The 12,364-nt window shown below is 49.2% G+C and overlaps 1 non-coding gene across 1 annotated transcript; it reads right to left on the bottom strand.

Annotated features, from left to right (window-relative positions):
- Nucleotides 1-3,853: 3,853 nt before the first annotated feature.
- Trnam-cau (transfer RNA methionine (anticodon CAU)) lies at nucleotides 3,854-3,926 on the bottom strand. Its single transcript has one exon. It is a non-coding gene; the product is annotated as a tRNA-Met (tRNA).
- Between the last annotated feature and the right edge of the window lie 8,438 nt (nucleotides 3,927-12,364).

Below are 12,364 nucleotides of genomic sequence, written 5' to 3' on the forward strand. Positions count from 1 at the left end.
CTCTCAGGGACAAACGATTCATTACTGAGTTTCAGCTAAGTCGGCATCTGGCTACAGTCTAGCATGATGGGGGTGGGGGTGCGTGTGCACACACACACACACACACACACGGACACGGACACGCACACACACATGCGCATGCTTGTGTGTGCATGCAGAGGCTACAGGACATCATGGGTTGTCATTTGCCAGGTACCATCCACCTGATTTTTTGAGACATGTCCGGATTTTTTTTCTTTTAATGCAGGTCCTGGGGATTGAACTCAGGTCCTCTTGGCCCTTCACCCACTGAGCCATCTCCACAGCCCCTGTGGTGTGAGCCAAATGGTGTAGGCCATAGGCCCTTTCATTCGCTCCTAGGACTTGCCTCCAAGTGCTGAACAAGATTTGTGTTGTTGGTGAGGGCCTTCCCAAAGCGACCACCACAGAAGTTGACGTGGACAAGGGACTGTGTGTGGTGTGATTTGTGACTATGGATACACCTATCAGATGAATGTGATGCTTAATGTCACTGTGCCAGTCTGTGTCCAAATCCCACAACTACACAGGGCAAGCATAACAAAAGGCATGATAAACTCTGAGAAGGGAACACTGGAGGGTCCCGAAAGCCCAAGGAGAATACACCAGGACAGACAGGCATACAAGGGTTGCCTCTCCGCCAGAGCCAGTCTACAACCCCAGGCAGCAGTAAGTCATGTCACAGTATCAGGGACGCACCCTGTTCCAAGCTGACAACCTAGTATGCACAAAGATTCAGGATGGGATGAGAATATCAGGGGACCATGAAGGACCCACATGCATAGACAAACCAAGGCTGGTGGGCTGGACTCCAAGTGCACCTGCCAACTGAGATCTGGAACCAGCTTGTGCTGAGCCTGCAGTGAAATAAATAGCATCAGTCAGGATGCAGCTGCACTCTCCAGGACACCCCTCCCCCTGAACATTACACACACACACACATGTACACACATGTACACACATGTACGTACACACACCTTGCTGTGAGACCTTGAAACAGAAACAAAAGTGAGCAGAGATGCATAGCTAGATGACAGCTTCACAGCTTCACAGGCAGTGGGGCCGAGCAGGGATGGCAGGGACACAGTAGGAGCGTGCTCAGAACAGAAGGGGCGGTATAGCTTCTTGGTTAATCGACAAGTAGACCTAATATTGGCCTCTGGTCAAACTGAGATCCCAGCATTTGCCCAGCATGATATAGATAGACCCCAGCTCCTTAAACTGTAGGTCATGACCCTATATGGAGTGCTGCCACTGAACGGGGGAGTCAAGTAAGAGGTTTCTGAACACACAACAAACAAAACTTAGTTCACTATCAAATACATGATGATTCTGGTGCTTACCAAGGTTGCATTGCACAGCACCACACAGCACCTCTGCTCTGAGCACACATGCACACTGGGTGGGTTCTAGATCTCAGCTAGCAGTTGTACTTTGAGTATCGCCCAACAGCCTTGGTATGTATGTCTCTGCATAAGCGTTTCCATGGTCCCCTGTTGTGGTCACCCCATTATGTCACACCACGGAAACACCTCTGCTGAGATCATCTCAGCTCTGATTCAAGATGGCTGTATGTTATAAACCCGCAAGTTTTTTGCTATACACTTTGAGTTTTTTGTTCTTATACAAAAATAATGGGTTAATTACAGAAACAAACATTTAATCTAACCCTACCATTATTCCTCAGCTTCTAAGTATCAAATTAAGGGTATTTTTAGATTGTATCGTAGTTAAAATATTTGGTTTTTAAAATTGCTGTTTGAGCTGCAGATATGGCCCAGTGGTAGACTGGGATCTAGCTAGCAATGTCAAAATTACTGTTTGGGTTTCAAAAAAAATCACTAAGCATATTTTGGCTGGAGATCAGGTCAGAATTTCCAACAATTTCTGCAATGGCCCAGAATGTGCATATTTATGCAAAGCAGTGTTCTTAACATTGGTAATTATAAAATCAGAGTATCATCAATTTTGTGAGGTGGGTTGTTTGTGTGCCTGCTCTCTTGAGACATAGGCTCATAGCCCAGGCTTGCCTCAAACTTGCTGTGAGGCTGAGAAAAACCGTGAACTAACCTCCCTTCCCCCCACCTGCCAAGTGCTGTGCAGGCAGGCACGCACTACCATACCCAATACATTACCCGTCAGCTCTCAAGAAGGGTGAAGACACTCTACATGTTACAGTATCAAAGACTCAGCCAAGATTTAACTCATTGTGTAAAATTAAATAAGGACTGTCATCTTATTAGTGCGCCAGTTTGCTTTCATCTTTAATAAATGGTTAAAGCATATGTATAACCAGAATTGGTGTTAAAGACTGGTTTTAAAATAAAAACTCCCCCCTCAGGCTACTTAAGATAAACTGACAAGCCCCAGGTCCACTGTGTGATGGTGGACATCCACAGATTTCCCCAGACACAATCAAGTTATTTTTCAACTTAAAAAAATAATAAATTTATAGTTTCTTCTCAATACATTTTATTTGTATATTTATTTATAGACTAATAATCCCAGGTTCTCATAAAATTTCTCAGGCCAAAAAGGGAAGGGTCAGGAGTGGGAAAATCTTAGGAATCCTTGGTGTGGGTAAAGGTCTTCAAAGCTTAGGAAGCTAGGAACAGAAATGTCGATTTATGACATGACCCCACACACACACCTTCCAACTCCAGGCCTGGAGCCCCAAAGACTGACTCCAATAAGACACCCAAGGGTGAAAATAGTCTGCAAAGCTGAGAATCTCCGTGGTGGCTCTGGTGGCAGACAGTAAGAAATGTCACACCTAGGACTGCAGTCTGACTGTGGTAGCAGGGACGCAGTGGTCAGCGGTGGACAGCGAGGCGCAGTTACACAATCATAGTCAGGGCTCTTGGGATGGTGATTCATCTCTAAGAAGGAAGGAGACAGGCGGACTACTAAAATGGAGCTGGAGACCAGACTGATCTACAGAGACAGTTCCAGGACAGCCAGAGCCACACACAGAAATCCTGTCTTGAAAATCAAAACAAAAACGGTGAATGTAAGAGGAAAGACTCCAGACCCAATGGCCCAGAGTCCAATTTGAACCACACGGTTGACCAGAAGCCCGTTCTCCATTTATGGTAACTCCTAAATTCCAGACCCCAAACCTCATGATTGAAGGGCAGGCAGGGTCTCCTTAAGGAGGGATCTTGTGGTAGAGCCACGTGTTCGCTTGCTAAGTGTTCTCTGAGTCTCCTCGAGGAAACTAGGGAATGACCTGTAGGAAGGAAAAAAAGAGCCGAGCGTGACAGGGAGGGGTTACCAGACTACGAGCTGACACCCAGAGTGGGGGCTTGTGGTGATCCAGAGAGTTTCCAGGGAAGTTTGGATCCCAGGGAGTGGAGAGCCACCCGCGCCCGTCTTCCGAGTCCCCGAATCAGCCACTGAAGTTAAGCACACACCAGAAAACGACTGACTCCCCACACTGCCCCAAGACGCTACAGCTTGGAAGGTGGGGGAGGGTGGTAGCCGACACATCCCCACGTCACTTGCTATTTGACCCGTGGTCGCACGGCTGCGGTCTGCAGAAGTGACCGAGACCCCTAGAGACCTCGCGTGCCTCGGCGGGTCCCCAGCGCCTTCCTCCCGGCTCCACACCCCTCGCCCCACACCGCTCCGTGAACCCAGCAGAAATGAAGCGCCTGCCACCGCGGTTCGGTCTGCGACCCCAGCGATCACCAGTTTACAAAGTCCAGGTCCGCTTAGAACACGGCAGCCACTCCACGGCTAGCCAACGCAAGACAATCTCCGCGTTGCAAACGCTCCACGAGAAAGAGTAAAATTTTGCTTCTGGCAAGAAATTAGGCCCAGAACAAAAGTATTGTGCCCCGTGTGAGGATCGAACTCACGACCTTCAGATTATGAGACTGACGCGCTACCTACTGCGCTAACGAGGCACCTACGAGCAGCTTCCGGGCTGAGTCCCAAGACTCTGGTGAAAAGCCCAGTGCGCATGCTCAGAAGCTTGGATTTAGTTAGCGTTTCCAGAACTCTAGTTTCTCGCCCTTGTGAGACCAGCTGATCTGCGCTCGCATTGTCTTTATTCTCCTGTCCCTCTATCCATCAACAGATACAATGGGTTGTTTGCTAAAATTGTCCTGGTAAGGGAGAGTATAAGAGAGAGAAACTGTTGTGAGCTTGCTTTTGTTTACACGCTCGTGAAGGTAGGAAACATTTATTGGGCACCTACTGTGTTCCTGGCCTCGTTCCGGATGCTGGGTTCTCACGGTCACCCTTAACCCGGCTCCGGGAATAATTAGCAAGCATGCTCACACGTGCACACTTTCTGCCACTACTCCTCCTTGCAGGTCCCCCGGGGCTCAAGGAGGCCCAGCTCCGGAAGGCTACAAGCACCGAGGAGTCTCCAGTCGAGCTGCCTTTGAAGACGCAAACACGCTGCTCAAAGAAGCTCCTGGGGCTTTTAAATACAGGTCTGGGGCCGTTTGGCTGAGAATGGCCCCATAGGCTCATATAATTGAATCCCCGATCCCCGTTAGTGTACTGTTTAGGGAAAATTGGGAGGTGTGGGCTGGTTGGAGGGGGCGTCCACACCAGAGTCTCACAATCTCCGCCCCGCTGTTACAGATAAGTTGTGAGCTCTGAGCTACCCCTCTTTCTAGAGGCCGCCTGTTACCGTGCTCCCCGCCAGGGTGGTCACGGACTAATCGGAAACTGTACACGGGCCCCCAGTTAAATGCTTTCATTCATACGTTGCCTTGATTAAGGTGTCGTCTCACAGCAATAGAATAGTAACTAAAACAGGGGCCCACTTACTATCAACGAGAGTGGGGAGCCTTTGTGTACCGGAACACATGCCCAGCTTCCTGGATCCCGGAGCAAGTGCACCCCTCGGGGGAGGTCCAGACTGAGCCTCTCTCTGGCTTTGTGTGCACTGAGTCCAAACGACAAGGTAGATGTGGGGTGCCCCGCATCCCACAGGACTCCAGGCTTGGCTGGAAGTGTAAGTGAGCCATCTCTCAGACCCCCAGACCCCTCTGGAATGTGCACAGGTTACTGCCTCTGCCTGACTGTCCCCTCTAGGCTCAGGGGGATGTCTTCCTTCAACACTCAGGTCAAAGGTCACAGCCTCTGAAACTTGCTAATTCTTTCCCCACCCATCTCCTTTCTGACTCCTCCTCCCAATGAAACAGCTTATTTCTCGGCTGCCACCTCCAACGTGTGGCCGAGGAATTCTCTGTTGGAAGCAAACTGAAGCAATCAGCACCCCTGACTGACGCCCCGCAGTGCAGATGAGTGTACAGGCTTCTACTGTGTTGTGTGTTCTACTCACAACACGCAGAACTGGATTCTCATTTGATACATACTGCATGTTTGGATGTATTTAGCGGTCATTTGCTGTGTAAGAACGCCGTCCTACAGGAAGTAGCAACTCAGTGGCCCCAGGAAGTTCCTGAAACTGATCTCTCTCTTTCTCTCTCTCTCTCTCTCTCTCTCTCTCTCTCTCTCTCTCTCTCTCTCTCTCTCTCTCTCTCTCCAGCATATAGATGAGAAAGACAGTCTCAGACCACTTGAGCTGCCTGAAAGGGAAACTCCAACCTGCTGAGCTGGCTGTAGGCCAGGGTGCTCCCCGTTTCCAGCTAGTGACATAGTTCCTTCAACAAGGCCGCACCCACTCCAACAAGGCCACACCCACTCCAACAAGGCCACACCCACTCCAACAAGGCCACACCCACTCCAACAAGGCCACACCCACTCCAACATGACCACACCTCCTATGGACCAAACAAACATTCAAACATGTGAGTCTTTGGGGGGTCATTCCGATTCAAACCACACCACCTGCTTGGGTTTTACTTCATTCCAGCTGTAGTCAAGTTAACAATCAAGAATAGCCACCTCACCTGGTAACACGAGTGCCCCTCCCTGATCTTTATAACTGCCTGAAGTGTCTATGAGCACACACAGAGGAAGCACCCTGTGAGGGTGCAGGGGGAAGACAGCCATCTATCCACAGCCAATGAGAGGGTCCAGGAAGGACCAAGCCCTGCAGACACTTTAATCCAATAAGGCCATTCAACATCCAGGTCAGTGAGAGAATGCATTTTATTATTCATGCTACCATGATGGTGGCTCTACGTGTCACAGGAAGGTCTTCTAATTCCAGAAGATCGAAGTTTTGTTAGCAACAAACACAGCAGAGACATGGATGTTCTTGTGCATATGTGTTAATGTGTTGGATAGTGGGAGACTGAAGAACTTGTGGGCAGACTAAAAGAAGAATAGGTTCATTCCTGCCCTCTCATCCCAAGGACAAAGGCCAAGACGCGAAGGTCAACTGGTATGAATTATTGAGACTTATTTTTTTATAGATTTATTTTATGTATATGAGTACACTGTAGCTGTCTTCAGACACACCAGAAGAGGGCATCAGATCCCATTACAGATGGCTGTGAGCCACCATGTGGTTGCTGGGAATTGAACTCAGGACCTCTGGAAAAGCAGTCAGTGCTCTTACCCGCTGAGCCATCTCTCCAGCCTTATTGAGCCGTTTAACACTGCGTCCTCTCTGTGCTTCTGTCTCACCTCAGCTGGTTGTCCCCATGTTTGACAGGGATCCTTAAGAGCCACCTCTAGCCTGGCCTCTGCCGGCTCTTTGCTCATACAGGTCCCAGCAGCGGCTGCTTTGCTGCAGCAAGGTCAGAGGAGTTGGCTCCAAGCTTCTGCACACTAGGACTCTCACCTCCGTGCCCATGACCTCTGCTTAAACTAGGAAGAAACAGAGGAGAGTTGAGAACTGAGAAGAGAGAAGGAGGCCCTCAGGGGCGGACGCTGCGCTATCATCTTCTGGGGATCGGAAAGGTCCCTGGGGCTGACCTCTTACAGCTGGGGTTTGCAAACTGCCTGGCTGGCCTTCGTTAGGGTCGCAGGAGTCCCATCTTTTATTCTGGCTATAACAAGACAGAGGGTAGGGAGAGGCCATTGAGGCAGGTAGAAGGAGCAGAGGCTTGGAGACAAAGGGGTGAGAGGCAAACTGTTAAGATGTGTCCTGAGGGCAACAGCCAGAAGTTCCCCCACTGCGCGTCCGGGGCATCAGAAGGTTACAAACCTCCCAGCTTGGGTTCGACTTGAAGAATGGACAGCCAGGCAGGAGACAGCCTGTTGTTATTGGTGACAACCAAGAAAGAAGCAGCCTCACTCCTGCTGTTGGCCAGATGTCCCCAAGGAACTCAACTCATACACAGGCTCCTTGGGACTAGAGTGGCCATTGCTAACGTTACAGCAACTTTGACCATATCCTGCCAAAGCCTCACAGCTCCACCACTCGTGAGAGGAGCCACACCCTCATGTACCCTGCCCCCACAGGCAGACACCCACACCCACACCCACCCCCCCCACACCCACCCCCGTCCCCACTTGTCACTCCTGAGGCATCTGCCCTTGAGCTGGGTGGGGTTACTCTGAGCTGTGTTCTCACGGTCTAGCCCGCTCCCTGACCGTAACACCCACCATAGTTCAGGGTCATGCTTGCTTGATTGCTTTGTTTTCAAGGGCCCCGTGCTTCTTTTCATGTTTTTTTCCCTTTGCTTTCTCACATTCCTTTATATTTATTTATTTATCTTCTCCACTGATTTGTTTATTTTTATTCACTTTATATCTCCATCACAGCCCCCCTGCCTCTTGTCCCAGTCCCACCCTTACAAGTCCCTCCTACCCCACCCCATTGTCCCCTCCCCTTCTCCTCAAAGAAAGAGGAGCCTCCCCCCCCCCCCCCCCCCCGCCCCACTACCCTGGGGCAGGACTAGACACATTCTCTCCCACTGAAGCCTGACCAGTGGGGGGGGGGGGAAGGGGAGGGGATGCAATGCCAAGGAACAGAGACGGAGACCCCCCCCCACATGTGAGGGGACCACACGAAAGCAGAGCTGCACGTAGGGGGTCTAAGTCCAGCGCCTGTGTACTCCATGGTTGGTGGCCCAGTGTCTGTGAGCCCTGTGGGCCTAGGTTAGTTCTTTATATCTATCCAGTGTGTGTGTGTGTGTGTGTGTATACATGTGTATACATGTGTGTGTACATGTGTGTACATGTGTGTGTACATGTGTGTACATGTGTGCACGCGCGTGTGTGTGTGTGTGTGTGTGTGTGTGTGTGTGTGTGTGTGTGTGTGTGTGTGTGTGTTAAAAGTGATATGGCTTCTATCTTGAGAATCCAGGGATTGAACTCAGGTCATCAGGCTTGGTTGATCACCTTTTACCAGCTGGCTGATCTATCTCACTGCCTGACTTCATGGTCTCTTCCTTCCTTCCTTCCTTCCTTCCTTCCTTCCTTCCTTCCTTCCTTCCTTTCTTCTTCCCTTCTTTCCTTTGTTTGTTTGTTTATGAGGCAGGCTTCCTCTGTGTTTACGGTTTCTTACCAGCTGTGTTTCCTGGCAGCAAAGCTGTACCTCTGTGGAAACTGGGAACATTTGAAAGCTGATTGCAAGAGACATTTCCCTGCTCCTGAAAGGCAGATCTTCCTTTGAAGGCAGGGCTGGCTCCCTTCTGCGCCTCCCATTTTCAGGGGACTGAAGAGTTACAAGGTTGCGCAATGGAACTTTTTTTTAAAAAATCCAAATGAACCTTTTCACTAAATTATCCAGGAGCAGATTCATAGGCACTATGTATTTTCTGTGTACTGGATGGGCAGGACAGCCAGAAGCCCTAGCCAGAGAAGAAAGGGTTAACACTCACCTGAAAGGAACCGCCCACTCCTCCCCTGCTGCCTGCTGAGGCAGGTGGTGGTGGGTGCAGCAGCCCTGAGGCCCAACACTGCCCCCCCTTCCAAGTTTAGGCCCAGAACAGGGTAGGAGTTTTGTTCCAGTTCCAACCCGCACAACAACAGTTGTGAGGGGCAGTGTCTCCTGTCATCACACACACAGAGCCCATGAGGACCCGGTTCACAAAGCTACTGGGTGTGTGGCTTTGAGCCGTCAGCTCCCAGGGCTGGGCTGCCAGAGCATGGGTCCTTTCAGTTCATATCAGTGAAATCGGCTCCCAGACCTTCCTTCAAACATCATGTTGTGCCTGAATTGCGCAATTATCCTTGACAGAGTTGCCTCATCTGGCTTAGCGGCTTCTATTAACAGCCAGAGAGAAAGTCTAATTACAAAGTGCCTCTTATTAGTAGGTCTGGGTCCTGGAAGCTAGGAATGTGCGCCTAGCTTCCCCAGAACCACAGAAGTCAGTCGGGGTATCCCCACATTTACAGCAGCTATTCGAGAAGTGGCTGAGATAAGGCTTGCCTCCGAGCCTGTGAGAGAGTCCTACCACATATCTAGGCCTTTATCTCTGCTCAGCACATACACACAAACACACCACAGAACACAGTAAAACCTCAAAGAACAAATTTAAAGCTCACCAGAAGCCAAGAGAAAGACCACGGGAAAAAAAAGACCAAAGCCCCTTACTCTATAACACCAATAGTATTTTCTTTCCTTCTCTTTTGAACAAAGGGACTCCATGTATGTGTTTTGCCGCTGGGTCTGCAGATTGTATGCGCATGGTCACCTGCAACACGTGATGTCATTTCTTAAAATGTGTACTGCAGAACTGGGGAGACGACTCACCAGGTAAAAAACTTTCTGTGCAAGCAGGATAACCTGAGTTGAGACCCTCCCAGAACTCATGTGAGGAAGCAAGTGTGGTGGTTATGCACCTGAAGGCCCTGCACTGGGGAAGAAGAGACAAGCAGATCCCAGGGACTCAATAGCCAAGCAGTACAGGCAAATCAGGGTTCCAAGGTCAGGGAGACCTTGAAGGAAAGATGGAGAAGAAATGGAGAAAAACATCCTGCCATTAACTTCCGGCTCCCACACATTCAGCAGGTGTGCACACACTTGAATATTTCCACATGCATGTGCATACACACGCGCACACGCAAGTTTATACGTCAGCAGTGTGTAGCAACCAAAGTCTCCTTCGTTGCTGATGGTTATAAAGAATAGTTCAGACTTTACAATTTTCTAATTGCAGCAGCAGTTTCTAATAAAGTCATAAAAGCATCTACCGTGGAACTTAGAAATATTATTCTAGATATTTACCCAATTGATATATAAACTTGGTTTATATGAATTTCTGCATACAATTGTTTATAGCGGCTTTATTCATAAACCTATTATCAAGTGAGAACCCAATGTCCTGTCTCTGGGAAGTGGATAAACAAACTATGGTGCATCTAGACAGTGGCTACCGATGCACAGATGGGTGAATCACAATGCATTGTGCTAAGCAAAAGAAGCCAAAAGGCAGATTCGGAGATCTAACCCTGTGTGCTTCTAAGTATGTGACATCAGGGACAAGCGAAATGTTTTAGAGACAGGTAAGTGACAGGTGGTTTCCCGGGGCTGAGGGAGGGCAAGCTGTGACTTCGGAAGGCTTTAGTGGTGATGAGAAGGTTGCTTGGTCATGGTCTCAACTCAGCAGCAACACACTCACGGGGACGAACTTTAGTGTATGTAAGCGATATCTTAATTTTTAGAAAGCTCCTTGGTGTTTGCTAGGGAAAACTAGGAGCTCATGTAGTCTTTATGCATGTCAGGAATCTCAAGCAAGGGAGTCAACAGGCCTTGCAGTGGGGGACGCTGGGAAGGGCTCTGGGATTTTGTAAGATGCTCTTGATAGGACCAGTGGAGAGCAACCTGGGGGGGGGGTAGGGAGGCCTCTCTGAAATGCAGTTGAAGAAGGTTTTGTGGGGGAAATGGGGCTTGGGGCACCTGGCAGAACCCTCAGACACTTCTCTTTCCCACCTTGGTCCCCAGCAGACACACATTGGGGGATCTCTCCCTGCCCTGCCTTCTCTGTTCTGATTTTATGCCAAAAAGAATTGATCGGTGTTGACAGGGAGTGATTTGCCTGTCTAATTAATACGCCAACTGATTTTCAATGTAATGTCACGTCTTGGGTCACTGGGTAACAAGGCTGTATGATTCTCTCACTGATGCAGGTCTTGATGTGAGGCGGCAGGGGAGTGCTCATCCCCCAGGGCCCAGCCACAGCCTCTAGATTCTTCCCATCTGGTAAACAAGCAAGCCCTGGCCCCCATGAGAGTGTCTTCCATCCACACCTCCCAGCGTCTCAGTCTGAGTCTCTTAACCAGTTACCCTTCCGGCAGACGCTGACTTCGTGCCTACTTGGTGCTAATCCCTACCTGGGATACAAACTTGGGGTGCCAAGAAACTAAGACCTGCCTTGCCTGCGCCTACTGCCACTACAAATTTATCAGGCTCTCAGAGAGCATTCTCACTTGAGCTAGTAATTACAAAACCGGGTGTGGTTAAGATCGTGCCTGTAATCGCAACATGTTGGAAGCTGACACAGGAGGGTCACTGTGGGTTTAAACCAGCATAAACTTCATGGTGAATTCTAGACCAGCCTGGACTAAAAAGCAAGACCCTGTCACACACACACACACACACACACACACACACACAATCTAGCAGCTAGAGAATCAGGTTGCAGAGAGGAACAAGAGCTTCAGAGAGAAATCCAGCCCAGTCTCTGCTACTGAGTGCTTGAGGAGTTTAATTAATCTCCCTGTGTCTCAGTTTCTCAGTTTCTTTCTCTGAAAACCATCTCTGCCCATCTTATTGCCCCAATAGTCTGTTGTGTCGATTGTCTCATATTCTAGGATCGCCCTTGATGTTTCCAGTTGAATTCTTTGATTTCCCTAAAAGCTATACTGGGAAATTAGTTCCCAGCTCACTCAGAAAGAGCTCCGTGATCAATTAGTAATGTCTGCCAGGGGTACAGGGACAGGGGGTGGGTGATGACTCTTCTAAAGGATTTGACTAGAATATCTGGAATCTGTGAAGACCAAGAACTGGGGACAGGTCTCTGAAGAGGTAAGTTCCACTCAAAGATTCTTCTCACTGTTTTTTTTTGTTTTGTTTTGTTTTGTTTTGTTTTGTTTTTTGGTTTTTTGGATTTTGGTTTTTTCAAGACAGGGTTTCTCTGTGTAGCCCTGGCTGTCCTGGAACTCACTCGGTAGACCAGGCCTTGAACTGAGAAATCTGCCTGCCTCTGCTTCCCAGAGTTCTGGGATTACAGGCGTGCACCACCACCGCCCGGCCTCACCGTTTTTTTTTAAGAGCTGCTTTGTGAGGGACAGGGAAGGGATGGTCTACATAGGTTGCAAAGAGCTACCTCTCTCTCAAGGGAAGCATGCAATCACGTATCAAGCAAACATAGAGTCAAGTTCAGGTAAGAGGAACACCACATACTTTCTTTCTGCCCTACTCACTCTCTGGAGCTGAGGAGAGACTCTACAGAGTTTGAAGAGTAGAAATGAAAGCAGAGAAAGTGGGCCTCAGAGAGGAAGTGCATGGGCTTTGGAATCCCAG

This window comes from Apodemus sylvaticus, chromosome 17 (genome assembly GCF_947179515.1).
Source record: "Apodemus sylvaticus chromosome 17, mApoSyl1.1, whole genome shotgun sequence".
Classification (NCBI taxonomy): Eukaryota; Metazoa; Chordata; class Mammalia; order Rodentia; family Muridae; genus Apodemus; species Apodemus sylvaticus.